A 17,313-nucleotide genomic window follows, 5' to 3' on the forward strand; every position below is an offset into this window, starting at 1 on the left:
ATAAATCAAAATCCGATGAAGATAGAGAACACTCGAACGGAGAGACACCACACTTTGCCAATTATATACGCTACTCATGCTTTAGCCACGGTTACAATACTGTGTAGGCTTAGTTTTGTGGTCGATGAGAGAGTATATATTTTAGTGTTGTGATAGCTCCCAAATGAAATGACAGAAAAGTCCAGATAGTATGAAGTTTTTTTCAAACACTTCCCAGTTAAATGATATAACACATGACTTTATTAGTTGTATAATAAACATATCCAAATTATATTTTTATTTTCCCACTGAGAACAAACGCTCACTTGGAGAAGTAATTAACGGCAGTCGTGGCCGAGTGGTTAAGGCGATGGACTTGAAATCCATTGGGTTTTTCCCGCGTAGGTTCGAATCCTACCGACTGCGAAATGTTTTCCATTTGCCAATATTGCCTACTTTCTCTTTGTTTGTTCTTTTTCGAATAGAAACAGTCAACGTTTTTAATATGTAAGTGTAGCAGCTGTCAAACTAAAAATGATAAACTCAGTGGCCGAAACCTCGTACGCTATAAAAATTCCCACGTATATTCAGAACATAATTTCTATAAGTTCAAATTCTTTAAATAATAAAAATTCTTACAAAACAAATAAGTATATTCAGCTTGGAATACATTAAATAAAACAAATTGATATGAAGTACATCATTATCAGCAACAATTTAACTACAGCATTCCCTTTGAAAACATACCCTTTGAGGGGCAGTGAGATAAGATTTTGTACTTATAAAACTGAAACGGTGAAATATTGAAAATAATAAACATGGGCTACCTCCTACCCAAAACGTATTTGTAAAATGTATGGTTTAAACAATTTGTCATGACGAGAACTCTACTGTTTATGTTTTGTTTTCTAAGTTATCGAGTATAGTACCGTATTTTCTCTTATGCAATAAATGTCCCTTTGATATTATACTATTGTAGTGTCTTGTTAGTTTAATAATTGCCCCATTACATAGCTTATCACGGAATTACAATTATAGTTTGCTAAATATTCAGTTTTCGAATATAGTACCATAGTGTTCTATTTCATTAATGACGTGTACCTATATATATTTTTTATTCATTCACAAGCCTTCTATAGTGTTTGTTCTCTAATTATGTTTGGCCCAGTTAACTGTAGTTTCAATTCTAAGTTCAGTGTTTCTACTGTTTTTTCTTTTTCTTCTGCTGTGTTGAAGAACAAACGTAACTACTACTAAATAACCAATGGAAAACATTACTTACACAAAATAATTTACAACTAAATCCAAGTAAACAGAACACCTTTATTACCAATAATACAAACAAACGTGACAAACCAGAAATATAATGAAAATTGAATCAAAGGAAAAAAATGTCACGTTTTAGACGTAAACTTGTAATGATAAAGAGACATCTATGATCGCTACCGTAACTGTATTTCTAATTTTATTATTAAAGGTAATTTCGTTTATTTCTTTGTAATATTTTTCATTACTTACATTTATCAATATAGATTTCCTTTTTTACCGATGGCTGACAGCAAATGTTAATGTTTGTCAAAATATTAAAACAAAGTTAAGAAAAAATAAATTAGAAATTTACGAAAGTAAATTACTGTCGTTGTTGTTTTGAATTAAGCATAAAGCCACTCAATGGGCTCTCTGTGCTCTGCCCTCCACGGGTATAGAAAACCGGTTTTAGCGTTGTAAGTCTCTGCAGACATACCGCTGAGCATTGTGGGGCTATTTACGAAAGATTTTCAATATTGAAATATAAATGTTAAAGTGTACTTTATGACTACTTAATTCATTTCAGGCATATTTTTATTTTTAATTATATACAGCTTATTTCTATAGAATATTTTAGTTTTCTATGTTTATTTTCTTGAACAATAGATAACAATAAATTCTAAGACAGCTTTCATTCATTCAGAAAACAAAATTTCCTTCAATAGAATAAAAGGAACGTTACCCATTGCTTTTATTAAAAACTTTCCAGTGGCACAGTGGAATGTCTGCATACAAAAATCCTCTTCTAGTGATAAGTATGAGTTTCTTTCATTATTAATTGTAATTGCAATTATGTTATTTAACATTCATCTTATTGTTTCAACTACGAATTAAATGATTACGGCTAGAACTGAGCTTTGTCTTTTCCTTTGCAAACAATATAAGCGTGGGCAGAAGTGAATTTAAAATGTAATTTGGTTAAGACAAACAGAACAATTTTCAAATGTTCATTAAGATAATCCTGTGTCCTCCAAACTGATAAGTGAATAAATTATTTTCATATTTTTAACTCAAATTCTTCAGTTTAGTCTTCGATTTGTTATTGGTTTTTTTAACAGTGGTTTTATATAATATCTGTTTCTTCACATACATGAACAAGTATTTCACCTCGAATATAAATAGCATGATTGCCAGAGGTCCAATGGTTTGCCTCTTTTTACCTTTCGCACCCTCCCGTCCCCAATAAAAAGTGCTACACATCTATGGACTGTTGTGGTGTTCCACATGGAAGAGCAATATATCATTCATCAGTTAGAGTAGTTGAGTTGCTTAGTGATGGAGATAAATGGTAATAACAAACATTGTTATTATAAAATAATAACAAAATACTAGAAGGAGAATAGCTTCATACAGATGTATGGTTAATCAGAATATGCATCAATTTCATATTGAGATACAAAAATAGCAAAATATGAATATTCTTTGATAACAGTTATCTCTACTATAAAGTGCATTACAATTATAATTCACCACTTTATCGACTCCTACAATTTTACCACGTTTTATCTTTCGAAGAAAGAAAATCAGAAAGAATTTCATGTATAAAAAGATCTGTTATAATGACAGAGGATGTGGAAATTCATTGTAGTAATTATATAAAATCAAAAAAATATATTTGTATGTCAACTACTTGGTATTTTAAATCACATTGCCGATATCAAATAATATGCAAGATTTATTTCTCTACTTATGTTTATTAAAATATAGTGTTATAGCACACTGATTTAGAAGTTGTTTTTGAATCGGGTTTTGTTTAAATATCTGTAAATAATTTAAATTTTCTTTTCTGTACCATGTGAATGTTAATTATATTTAAAATTATATATCTTTAAAAGCAGAAACTGTTTACAGCCTAAATTATTCGAGAATTTAAGATTTTAACATTGGGTGAAAATAATCGTTAAATTTTATTTTTTATCGATACTATGATTATTCTTAGTAAAGATGATGTATAGTAACCAAACTTAGTGTAAAGAATAGTTTTGAGATAAAAATAAAATTGTTATTATCTTATACACTACATGTCGAGGTAAAATGCTCTTGTCAGTACTAATGTCGCTAAATCTCGGAATACTTTTATGGTAAACAGTGAATTTTCACAAAAATTTCATTTTGCCAAAAGAGTTCCTCATATGGTATTGTAGTGTGTATTATATGAATGAGTGTATGATCATACTAATTCATTCTTGTGTATTATTTAGGCAGATGACCTTTCAACATTCTCAGAAATAAATATTCAGTCCGGGTTGTTATTAATTTTATAATTATTCTTGGATTTATGCTTGTGTGAGTATTTTACAGCTATCATTAATAAACTCAGAGAATTTGCGAAATTCATATTTTTTGTAGTTTCTGTTTACATATCTGTAATTCTATAAAATTCTAATTAAAGTCAGTTATAAGATCATAAGAATCAGAAATATTTCCAATCACATTAGAGATTTTTCATGAAAAAATATTCTGTTAATATTTTTTTTTTCATAGATAATAATAATAATTTTGTCTTTCTCTTTCTCTCTATACAAACATATATATAAGAGATTAAATGTTTGAAGGATGGTAAGAATATATCTGGTGATCACAATACAATAAACACGTTTTAAATAAAACGTAATTAACTTCTTTTACGTATACAAAATTACCACAATGCTAACTATTTTTAAAGACGACCTTTCTTGTCTTCTAAGGACTGGAAAACACAGTAAAGTAAAAAAAAGGAAACAGAGTCTTTAGGTCCCTCTAATACATGAAGCTCGAGTGAAATATATTTACTTTAAGAATATTTTAGTTGTTTTCATAGTCACTGCTTTATTGATTATAATACATAAATGAATTATGGAGGGTGTGATACTAAAAGAATGTTCGGTACTTTCATAGTTATTCTTTTCTTACACATTCATTTACTATCTTATTTTGTATCATTTGTTTCAGTTTTAATCGATGAGAGTTTTGTCATTTAACAGTTATATTAGAAACCATATTATAACCGTAACTACAGATAAATTCGTGTTTTGAAATATATTGTGATAAAAAACTAAGAAAACCACTGTGAAATAATATTTCACTTGTGTAAAAGATTTACAGTAGCCAGTCGTTTATTATCAAAATTAATGTATATATAAAGAATCATTGAAGATTTAAATCCCACTTACAATAAGATCCCAAGAAAATATAAAGATGTCATGCTACTTGTATCTTTTAATATGCTTCAATGTTACTAAATCGACCCATCTCTTTGTATAGCAAAACTGTGCCTTTGATACAGTGCATAACAGTCCTCAAAAGAATAAAATAAAGTTTTTTCAAACACTTCCTAGTTAAATGACATATTACATTATTTTATTACTTTTACAAAAACATATCCAAATATAATTTTTATTTTCTCATTGAGAACTAACGCTCTCTTGAAAACGTAAATTACGGCAGTCGTGGCCGAGTGGTTAAGGCGATGGATTCGAAATCCATTGGGTTTTCCCGCGTAGGTTCGAATCCTACCGATTGCGAAATGTTTTCCATTTGTCAATACAGCCCACTTTTTCTTTGTTTGTTCTTTTTCGAATGGAAACAATCAACGTATTTAAAGATGTAAGTAGAGCAGCTATTAAACTAAAATTGACAAACTTAGTGGCTGAAACTTCCCACGTATATCTAGAACACAATTGCAAATCGTTCAAACTCTTTAAATAATAAGAATCCTTACAGTCCGTGTCTTTAAAAGTGAGATCGTTAAAACAACAACACCAGATCGTTTTAGTATAAAGATACATAAAAATCGTTATCCATAATATGTCACAAATATTTTCTCTCATACATTTCGCTGTCCTCAAGAAAAATTCATAGAAATTAGTTGAAAAGAAATTCACTTAACTGAAAGAGTGGATTGTTCTCAAAGATACCCAAACGATTCCACATCTCTCAGGATATTCAAAATGACCGCACTCGCAGTTGGTAGGATTCAAACCTACGTGGGAATATCCCAATGAATTTCAAGAGTATCGCCTTAACTACTCGGCCACAACTGCCACAGTTACCTTTTGCAGTTTAAGTTTTAAATATTAATCTTACGTATTATTGTATATTTTTAAATATCACAATGACATTACTCTAATACATTTTCTATTCAAACAAAACATAACGTACAATACTTGAAAACGTTCGCTATCCCTCCATTGTGAGGAAGCTGACATAACGCATCAGCAGACGAACATTTGCTTTCAGCGACGTCGCAAACTACGGAACATTTACTGATGACAAAGAACGGCTCATAAAACCTGGAACACTTAAAATCAGAACGTAACTGTAAAAAATTACCTTTTTCTCTGATTTTTACGTTTTTCTGAAAGTAATCGTTTTGCAACTAATATCTCAGGCTAGATGTATCCACACAACAATCGAAGAGTAAACAAACAATGCTGTCAGAAACGGAAGTGACAAGCGCAACGGTTGTCAGACAAAGAGCTCAGAAATTCCCCAAATTATATATATTAATAGGAAAAAGGTTTAAAATAAAGAAAATGAGATTTCAAAATGATAAAAAGACAACTCCACTTTCAATATTTAATATACAATATTTCAAAACCTTAAATAAACTATGCACTAAAGATTCACTTATTTCTTGTGCTCGAATATTCGTACGTTACCTTCATTGAACGACTTTTTTTATTCTTTCTAAAACTTTTACCTTACAGATTTTGGTCCTTCTCCGTTTTCTTTTGTTTTACGCGGGAAGAGTATTCGTTTCGTCTGTACACTCTCGTCAAACACGTACCGATATTGATAAACGCATATAGTCGATACTTGTAAGCGGGAAACAAAATCACAGATATGAGCTTTAGTTTTAGTTTGTTTTCAATTGAAAGAAAATATTATTCTCTCCTTTTTCAGGCCATTTGTCCGGATATCAGTACAAAGTTTTACAAATTCCCTTAGTAAAAAATTCTTGAACGACAGGCTTCAAACGTGCGAACACACCATGTGCGTTCTTTATACAATATCGCGACACAACGTAGTGTACAGAAGTATAATAAGTTTTATGATAATAATTCTTCAACCGTACTAATTCTTATAGAGTCAAATAAAATTTGAACGCTGAAGGAGCTCGAAGCTTTTTCAATAAATATTAAATTGTGAAGATGAAACGAAACAGAAGTTATCATTTCTATTTATTAAAGCTCTTTAAGAATTTAACACACGAGATAAGGAAACTTGTAAAGAACATAGAAATGATTTTCATGTTACGACAACATACATATGAAGAGAGAGCCCACAGTGAAACAGAACTGGAGCTGTTTGAAAGATCACTTTTAGCCGACAAAATGATTAAAAATGCTGGGTGTCAAATGGTTTATATTGTGTTACTAAAGGGCAATCTTTGACTACCGTCACATTTTTTAAAACTACAGACAAGAAGGAAGACACGGCTGGGACTACATTAATCTAAAAGTAATATTTTAACGCCTCGACGGCTCAAAGGACGAGCATGTTCCTTGATGTAGTTCAGACGAGTGACCTATCGAAATATTTGGGATCAAACCACGCCGTTTTTGAGAATGATAACGTTCGATCCAATTGGGTGAAAGTAGAGCATATCCTTGGATGAACGTTCTCTCATAAGGAATGTTTGGATATTAATTGGAGGCATCACGATTTCAGTTTGAAAAAGTTTGACACTACAAGCTCTATTCTCAATCACAACCTGTGATGAGGTTCACAGCACAGACGTGGATCCTTTATTGTTTATAGGATGAGGACCGTCAATTTATTTTCGTCCTTCGTTCTTTAAGGGGGAACCGTACTGTGAACACGGACCGATAGTGTGATCATACATGAGTGAAGTTGGTGAAAATATACAAGTTAACATCACCCTACGAACTGGACGAGGCATAAGAGGGTGATCTTAATTATAACTGCAGCCAATGGGCAATATGTAATATAATGTGAGTGAGTCACCAATGTGACAAGGATTACTATCGAAGATTCTGTAACAGGAGAAACAAAATAAATATTCCTGAGAGGGAAGAAAATGTCAACGCTGAACCTGACCGTCTGTCATCGAAAACATAAATCAAAATCCGATGAAGATAGAGAACACTCGAACGGAGAGACACCACACTTTGCCAATTATATACGCTACTCATGCTTTAGCCACGGTTACAATACTGTGTAGGCTTAGTTTTGTGGTCGATGAGAGAGTATATATTTTAGTGTTGTGATAGCTCCCAAATGAAATGACAGAAAAGTCCAGATAGTATGAAGTTTTTTTCAAACACTTCCCAGTTAAATGATATAACACATGACTTTATTAGTTGTATAATAAACATATCCAAATTATATTTTTATTTTCCCACTGAGAACAAACGCTCACTTGGAGAAGTAATTAACGGCAGTCGTGGCCGAGTGGTTAAGGCGATGGACTTGAAATCCATTGGGTTTTCCCGCGTAGGTTCGAATCCTACCGACTGCGAAATGTTTTCCATTTGCCAATATTGCCTACTTTCTCTTTGTTTGTTCTTTTTCGAATAGAAACAGTCAACGTTTTTAATATGTAAGTGTAGCAGCTGTCAAACTAAAATGATAAACTCAGTGGCCGAAACCTCGTACGCTATAAAAATTCCACGTATATTCAGAACATAATTTCTATAAGTTCAAATTCTTTAAATAATAAAAATTCTTACAAAACAAATAAGTATATTCAGCTTGGAATACATTAAATAAAACAAATTGATATGAAGTACATCATTATCAGCAACAATTTAACTACAGCATTCCCTTTGAAAACATACCCTTTGAGGGGCAGTGAGATAAGATTTTGTACTTATAAAACTGAAACGGTGAAATATTGAAAATAATAAACATGGGCTACCTCCTACCCAAAACGTATTTGTAAAATGTATGGTTTAAACAATTTGTCATGACGAGAACTCTACTGTTTATGTTTTGTTTTCTAAGTTATCGAGTATAGTACCGTATTTTCTCTTATGCAATAAATGTCCCTTTGATATTTATACTATTGTAGTGTCTTGTTAGTTTAATAATTGCCCCATTACATAGCTTATCACGGAATTACAATTATAGTTTGCTAAATATTCAGTTTTCGAATATAGTACCATAGTGTTCTATTTCATTAATGACGTGTAGCTATATATATTTTTATTCATTCACAAGCCTTCTATAGTGTTTGTTCTTTAATTATGTTTGGCCCAGTTAACTGTAGTTTCAATTCTAAGTTCAGTGTTTCTACTGTTCTTTCTTTTTCTTCTGCTGTGTTGAAGAACAAACGTAACTACTACTAAATCCAAGTAAACAGAACACCTTTATTACCAAAATACGAACAAACGTGACAAACCAGAAATATAATGAAAATTGAATCAAAGGAATAAAATGTCACGTTTTTAGACGTAAACTTGTAATGATAAAGAGACATCTATGATCGCTACCGTAACTGTATTTCTAATTTTATTATTAAAGGTAATTTCGTTTATTTCTTTGTAATATTTTTCATTACTTACATTTATCAATATAGATTTCCTTTTTTTACCGATGGCTGACAGCAAATGTTAATGTTTGTCAAAATATTAAAACAAAGTTAAGAAAAATAAATTAGGAAATTTACGAAAGTAAATTACTGTCGTTGTTGTTTTGAATTAAGCATAAAGCCACTCAATGGGCTCTCTGTGCTCTGCCCTCCACGGGTATAGAAAACCGGTTTTTAGCGTTGTAAGTCTCTGCAGACATACCGCTGAGCATTGTGGGGCTATTTACGAAAGATTTTTCAATATTGAAATATAAATGTTAAAGTGTACTTTATGACTACTTAATTCATTTCAGGCATATTTTTATTTTTAATTATATACAGCTTATTTCTATAGAATATTTTTAGTTTTCTATGTTTATTTTCTTGAACAATAGATAACAATAAATTCTAAGACAGCTTTCATTCATTCAGAAAACAAAATTTCCTTCAATAGAATAAAAGGAAGTTACACATTGCTTTTATTATTACATATGTAATAGGTTTAAAAACTTTCCAGTGGCACAGTGGAATGTCTGCATACAAAAATCCCCTTCTAGTGATAAGTATGAGTTTCTTTCATTATTAATTGTAATTGTAATTATGTTATTTAACATTTATCTTATTGTTTCAACTACGAATTAAATGATTACGGCTAGAACTGAGCTTTGTCTTTTCCTTTGCAAACAATATAAGCGTGGGGCAGAAGTGAATTTAAAATGTAATTTGATTAAGACAAACAGAACAATTTTCAAATGTTCATTAAGATAATCCTGTGTCCTCCAAACTGATAAGTGAATAAATTATTTTCATATTTTTAACTCAAATTCTTCAGTTTAGTCTTCGATTTGTTATTGGTTTTTTTAACAGTGGTTTTATATAATATCTGTTTCTTCACATACATGAACAAGTATTTCACCTCGAATATAAATAGCATGATTGCCAGAGGTCCAATGGTTTGCCTCTTTTTACCTTTCGCACCCTCCCGTCCCCAATAAAAAGTGCTACACATCTATGGACTGTTGTGGTGTTCCACATGGAAGAGCAATATATCATTCATCAGTTAGAGTAGTTGAGTTGCTTAGTGATGGAGATAAATGGTAATAACAAACATTGTTATTATAAAATAATAACAAAATACTAGAAGGAGAATAGCTTCATACAGATGTATGGTTAATCAGAATATGCATCAATTTCATATTGAGATACAAAAATAGCAAAATATGAATATTCTTTGATAACAGTTATCTCTACTATAAACTGCATTACAATTATAATTCACCACTTTATCGACTCCTACAATTTTACCACGTTTTATCTTTCGAAGAAAGAAAATCAGAAAGAATTTCATGTATAAAAAGATCTGTTATAATGACAGAGGATGTGGAAATTCATTGTAGTAATTATACAAAATCAAAAAAATATATTTGTATGTCAACTACTTGGTATTTTAAATCACATTGCCGATATCAAATAATATGCAAGATTTATTTCTCTACTTATGTTTATTAAAATATAGTGTTATAGCACACTGATTTAGAAGTTGTTTTTGAATCGGGTTTTGTTTAAATATCTGTAAATAATTTAAATTTTCTTTTCTGTACCATGTGAATGTTAATTATATTTAAAATTATATATCTTTAAAAACAGAAACTGTTTACAGCCTAAATTATTCGAGAATTTAAGATTTTTAACATTGGGTGAAAATAATCGTTAAATTTTATTTTTTATCGATACTATGATTATTCTTAGTAAAGATGATGTATAGTAACCAAACTTAGTGTAAAGAATAGTTTTGAGATAAAAATAAAATTGTTATTATCTTATACACTACATGTCGAGGTAAAATGCTCTTGTCAGTACTAATGTCGCTAAATCTCGGAATACTTTTATGGTAAACAGTGAATTTTCACAAAAATTTCATTTTGCCAAAAGAGTTCCTCATATGGTATTGTAGTGTGTATTATATGAATGAGTGTATGATCATACTAATTCATTCTTGTGTATTATTTAGGCAGATGACCTTTCAACATTCTCAGAAATAAATATTCAGTCCGGGTTGTTATTAATTTTATAATTATTCTTGGATTTATGCTTGTGTGAGTATTTTACAGCTATCATTAATAAACTCAGAGAGTTTGCGAAATTCATATTTTTTGTAGTTTCTGTTTACATATCTGTAATTCTATAAAATTCTAATTAAAGTCAGTTATAAGATCATAAGAATCAGAAATATTTCCAATCACATTAGAGATTTTTCATGAAAAAATATTCTGTTAATATTTTTTTTCATAGATAATAATAATAATTTTGTCTTTCTCTTTCTCTCTATACAAACATATATATAAGAGATTAAATGTTTGAAGGATGGTAAGAATATATCTGGTGATCACAATACAATAAACACGTTTTAAATAAAACGTAATTAACTTTTTTTACGTATACAAAATTACCACAATGCTAACTATTTTTAAAGACGACCTTTCTTGTCTTCTAAGGACTGGAAAACACAGTAAAGTAAAAAAAGGAAACAGAGTCTTTAGGTCCCTCTAATACATGAAGCTCGAGTGAAATATATTTACTTTAAGAATATTTTAGTTGTTTTCATAGTCACTGCTTTATTGATTATAATACATAAATGAATTATGGAGGGTGTGATACTAAAAGAATGTTCGGTACTTTCATAGTTATTCTTTTCTTACACATTCATTTACTATCTTATTTTGTATCATTTGTTTCAGTTTTAATCGATGAGAGTTTTGTCATTTAACAGTTATATTAGAAACCATATTATAACCGTAACTACAGATAAATTCGTGTTTTGAAATATATTGTGATAAAAAACTAAGAAAACCACTGTGAAATAATATTTCACTTGTGTAAAAAGATTTACAGTAGCCAGTCGTTTATTATCAAAATTAATGTATATATAAAGAATCATTGAAGATTTAAATCCCACTTACAATAAGATCCCAAGAAAATATAAAGATGTCATGCTACTTGTATCTTTTAATATGCTTCAATGTTACTAAATCGACCCATCTCTTTGTATAGCAAAACTGTGCCTTTGATACAGTGCATAACAGTCCTCAAAAGAATAAAATAAAGTTTTTTCAAACACTTCCTAGTTAAATGACATATTACATTATTTTATTACTTTTACAAAAACATATCCAAATATAATTTTTATTTTCTCATTGAGAACTAACGCTCTCTTGAAAACGTAAATTACGGCAGTCGTGGCCGAGTGGTTAAGGCGATGGATTCGAAATCCATTGGGTTTTTCCCGCGTAGGTTCGAATCCTACCGATTGCGAAATGTTTTCCATTTGTCAATACAGCCCACTTTTTCTTTGTTTGTTCTTTTTCGAATGGAAACAATCAACGTATTTAAAGATGTAAGTAGAGCAGCTATTAAACTAAAATTGACAAACTTAGTGGCTGAAACTTCCCACGTATATCTAGAACACAATTGCAAATCGTTCAAACTCTTTAAATAATAAGAATCCTTACAGTCCGTGTCTTTAAAAGTGAGATCGTTAAAAACAACAACACCAGATCGTTTTAGTATAAAGATACATAAAAAATCGTTATCCATAATATGTCACAAATATTTTCTCTCATACATTTCGCTGTCCTCAAGAAAAATTCATAGAAATTAGTTGAAAAGAAATTCACTTAACTGAAAGAGTGGATTGTTCTCAAAGATACCCAAACGATTCCACATCTCTCAGGATATTCAAAATGACCGCACTCGCAGTTGGTAGGATTCAAACCTACGTGGGAATATCCCAATGAATTTCAAGAGTATCGCCTTAACTACTCGGCCACAACTGCCACAGTTACCTTTTGCAGTTTAAGTTTTAAATATTAATCTTACGTATTATTGTATATTTTTTAAATATCACAATGACATTACTCTAATACATTTTCTATTCAAACAAAACATAACGTACAATACTTGAAAACGTTCGCTATCCCCTCCATTGTGAGGAAGCTGACATAACGCATCAGCAGACGAACATTTGCTTTCAGCGACGTCGCAAACTACGGAACATTTACTGATGACAAAGAACGGCTCATAAAACCTGGAACACTTAAAATCAGAACGTAACTGTAAAAATTACCTTTTTCTCTGATTTTTACGTTTTTCTGAAAGTAATCGTTTTGCAACTAATATCTCAGGCTAGATGTATCCACACAACAATCGAAGAGTAAACAAACAATGCTGTCAGAAACGGAAGTGACAAGCGCAACGGTTGTCAGACAAAGAGCTCAGAAATTCCCCAAATTATATATATTAATAGGAAAAAGGTTTAAAATAAAGAAAATGAGATTTCAAAATGATAAAAAAGACAACTCCACTTTCAATATTTAATATACAATATTTCAAAACCTTAAATAAACTATGCACTAAAGATTCACTTATTTCTTGTGCTCGAATATTCGTACGTTACCTTCATTGAACGACTTTTTTTATTCTTTCTAAAACTTTTACCTTACAGATTTTGGTCCTTCTCCGTTTTCTTTTGTTTTACGCGGGAAGAGTATTCGTTTCGTCTGTACACTCTCGTCAAACACGTACCGATATTGATAAACGCATATAGTCGATACTTGTAAGCGGGAAACAAAATCACAGATATGAGCTTTAGTTTTAGTTTGTTTTCAATTGAAAGAAAATATTATTCTCTCCTTTTCAGGCCATTTGTCCGGATATCAGTACAAAGTTTTACAAATTCCCTTAGTAAAAATTCTTGAACGACAGGCTTCAAACGTGCGAACACACCATGTGCGTTCTTTATACAATATCGCGACACAACGTAGTGTACAGAAGTATAATAAGTTTTATGATAATAATTCTTCAACCGTACTAATTCTTATAGAGTCAAATAAAATTTGAACGCTGAAGGAGCTCGAAGCTTTTTCAATAAATATTAAATTGTGAAGATGAAACGAAACAGAAGTTATCATTTCTATTTATTAAAGCTCTTTAAGAATTTAACACACGAGATAAGGAAACTTGTAAAGAACATAGAAATGATTTTCATGTTACGACAACATACATATGAAGAGAGAGCCCACAGTGAAACAGAACTGGAGCTGTTTGAAAGATCACTTTTAGCCGACAAAATGATTAAAAATGCTGGGTGTCAAATGGTTTATATTGTGTTACTAAAGGGCAATCTTTGACTACCGTCACATTTTTTAAAACTACAGACAAGAAGGAAGACACGGCTGGAACTACATTAATCTAAAAGTAATATTTTAACGCCTCGACGGCTCAAAGGACGAACATGTTCCTTGATGTAGTTTAGACGAGTGACCTATCGAAATATTTGGGAACAATGGGTGAAAGTAGAGCATATCCTTGGATGAACGTTCTCTCATAAGGAATGTTTGGATATTAATTGGAGGCATCACGATTTCAGTTTGAAAAAGTTTGACACTACAAGCTCTATTCTCAATCAGAACCTGTGATGAGGTTCACAGCACAGACGTGGATCCTTTATTGTTTATAGGATGAGGACCGTCAATTTATTTTCGTGCTTCGTTCTTTAAGGGGGGAACCGTACTGTGAACACGGACCGATAGTGTGATCATACATGAGTGAAGTTGGTGAAAATATACAAGTTAACATCACCCTACGAACTGGACGAGGCATAAGAGGGTGATCTTAATTATAACTGCAGCCAATGGGCAATATGTAATATAATGTGAGTGAGTCACCAATGTGACAAGGATTACTATCGAAGATTCTGTAACAGGAGAAACAAAATAAATATTCCTGAGAGGGAAGAAAATGTCAACGCTGAACCTGACCGTCTGTCATCGAAAACATAAATCAAAATCCGATGAAGATAGAGAACACTCGAACGGAGAGACACCACACTTTGCCAATTATATACGCTACTCATGCTTTAGCCACGGTTACAATACTGTGTAGGCTTAGTTTTGTGGTCGATGAGAGAGTATATATTTTAGTGTTGTGATAGCTCCCAAATGAAATGACAGAAAAGTCCAGATAGTATGAAGTTTTTTTCAAACACTTCCCAGTTAAATGATATAACACATGACTTTATTAGTTGTATAATAAACATATCCAAATTATATTTTTATTTTCCCACTGAGAACAAACGCTCACTTGGAGAAGTAATTAACGGCAGTCGTGGCCGAGTGGTTAAGGCGATGGACTTGAAATCCATTGGGTTTTCCCGCGTAGGTTCGAATCCTACCGACTGCGAAATGTTTTCCATTTGCCAATATTGCCTACTTTCTCTTTGTTTGTTCTTTTTCGAATAGAAACAGTCAACGTTTTTAATATGTAAGTGTAGCAGCTGTCAAACTAAAATGATAAACTCAGTGGCCGAAACCTCGTACGCTATAAAATTCCCACGTATATTCAGAACATAATTTCTATAAGTTCAAATTCTTTAAATAATAAAAATTCTTACAAAACAAATAAGTATATTCAGCTTGGAATACATTAAATAAAACCAATTGATATGAAGTACATCATTATCAGCAACAATTTAACTACAGCATTCCCTTTGAAAACATACCCTTTGAGGGGCAGTGAGATAAGATTTTGTACTTATAAAACTGAAACGGTGAAATATTGAAAATAATAAACATGGGCTACCTCCTACCCAAAACGTATTTGTAAAATGTATGGTTTAAACAATTTGTCATGACGAGAACTCTACTGTTTATGTTTTGTTTTCTAAGTTATCGAGTATAGTACCGTATTTTCTCTTATGCAATAAATGTCCCTTTGATATTTATACTATTGTAGTGTCTTGTTAGTTTAATAATTGCCCCATTACATAGCTTATCACGGAATTACAATTATAGTTTGCTAAATATTCAGTTTTCGAATATAGTACCATAGTGTTCTATTTCATTAATGACGTGTAGCTATATATATTTTTATTCATTCACAAGCCTTCTATAGTGTTTGTTCTCTAATTATGTTTGGCCCAGTTAACTGTAGTTTCAATTCTAAGTTCAGTGTTTCTACTGTTCTTTCTTTTTCTTCTGCTGTGTTGAAGAACAAACGTAACTACCACTAAATCCAAGTAAACAGAACACCTTTATTACCAATAATACGAACAAACGTGACAAACCAGAAATATAATGAAAATTGAATCAAAGGAAAAAATGTCACGTTTTTAGACGTAAACTTGTAATGATAAAGAGACATCTATGATCGCTACCGTAACTGTATTTCTAATTTTTATTATTAAAGGTAATTTCGTTTATTTCTTTGTAATATTTTTCATTACTTACATTTATCAATATAGATTTCCTTTTTTACCGATGGCTGACAGCAAATGTTAATGTTTGTCAAAATATTAAAACAAAGTTAAGAAAAAATAAATTAGGAAATTTACGAAAGTAAATTACTGTCGTTGTTGTTTTGAATTAAGCATAAAGCCACTCAATGGGCTCTCTGTGCTCTGCCCTCCACGGGTATAGAAAACCGGTTTTTAGCGTTGTAAGTCTCTGCAGACATACCGCTGAGCATTGTGGGGCTATTTACGAAAGATTTTTCAATATTGAAATATAAATGTTAAAGTGTACTTTATGACTACTTAATTCATTTCAGGCATATTTTTATTTTTAATTATATACAGCTTATTTCTATAGAATATTTTTAGTTTTCTATGTTTATTTTCTTGAACAATAGATAACAATAAATTCTAAGACAGCTTTCATTCATTCAGAAAACAAAATTTCCTTCAATAGAATAAAAGGAAGTTACACATTGCTTTTATTAAAAACTTTCCAGTGGCACAGTGGAATGTCTGCATACAAAAATCCCCTTCTAGTGATAAGTATGAGTTTCTTTCATTATTAATTGTAATTGTAATTATGTTATTTAACATTTATCTTATTGTTTCAACTACGAATTAAATGATTACGGCTAGAACTGAGCTTTGTCTTTTCCTTTGCAAACAATATAAGCGTGGGGCAGAAGTGAATTTAAAATGTAATTTGGTTAAGACAAACAGAACAATTTTCAAATGTTCATTAAGATAATCCTGTGTCCTCCAAACTGATAAGTGAATAAATTATTTTCATATTTTTAACTCAAATTCTTCAGTTTAGTCTTCGATTTGTTATTGGTTTTTTTAACAGTGGTTTTATATAATATCTGTTTCTTCACATACATGAACAAGTATTTCACCTCGAATATAAATAGCATGATTGCCAGAGATCCAATGGTTTGCCTCTTTTACCTTTCGCACCCTCCCGTCCCTCAATAAAAAGTGCTACACATCTATGGACTGTTGTGGTGTTCCACATGGAAGAGCAATATATCATTCATCAGTTAGAGTAGTTGAGTTGCTTAGTGATGGAGATAAATGGTAATAACAAACATTGTTATTATAAAATAATAACAAAATACTAGAAGGAGAATAGCTTCATACAGATGTATGGTTAATCAGAATATGCATCAATTTCATATTGAGATACAAAAATAGCAAAATATGAATATTCTTTGATAACAGTTAT

General features: G+C 31.0%; 5 non-coding genes across 5 annotated transcripts; all 5 read left to right on the forward strand.

The window, feature by feature from the left end:
- The first annotated feature begins 323 nt into the window (after positions 1–323).
- On the forward strand, positions 324–405 carry TRNAS-UGA (transfer RNA serine (anticodon UGA)). Its single transcript has one exon. It is a non-coding gene; the product is annotated as a tRNA-Ser (tRNA).
- A 4,304-nt stretch (positions 406–4,709) lies between these two features.
- On the forward strand, positions 4,710–4,790 carry TRNAS-CGA (transfer RNA serine (anticodon CGA)). The gene has a single exon. It is a non-coding gene; the product is annotated as a tRNA-Ser (tRNA).
- A 2,879-nt stretch (positions 4,791–7,669) lies between these two features.
- On the forward strand, positions 7,670–7,750 carry TRNAS-UGA (transfer RNA serine (anticodon UGA)). Its single transcript has one exon. It is a non-coding gene; the product is annotated as a tRNA-Ser (tRNA).
- Positions 7,751–12,030: 4,280 nt separating this feature from the next.
- Positions 12,031–12,112, forward strand: TRNAS-CGA (transfer RNA serine (anticodon CGA)). The gene has a single exon. It is a non-coding gene; the product is annotated as a tRNA-Ser (tRNA).
- A 2,844-nt stretch (positions 12,113–14,956) lies between these two features.
- On the forward strand, positions 14,957–15,037 carry TRNAS-UGA (transfer RNA serine (anticodon UGA)). The gene has a single exon. It is a non-coding gene; the product is annotated as a tRNA-Ser (tRNA).
- Positions 15,038–17,313: the final 2,276 nt, after the last annotated feature.

Source organism: Tachypleus tridentatus, chromosome 11 (assembly GCF_004210375.1).
Source record: "Tachypleus tridentatus isolate NWPU-2018 chromosome 11, ASM421037v1, whole genome shotgun sequence".
NCBI classification, from domain to species: domain Eukaryota; kingdom Metazoa; phylum Arthropoda; class Merostomata; order Xiphosura; family Limulidae; genus Tachypleus; species Tachypleus tridentatus.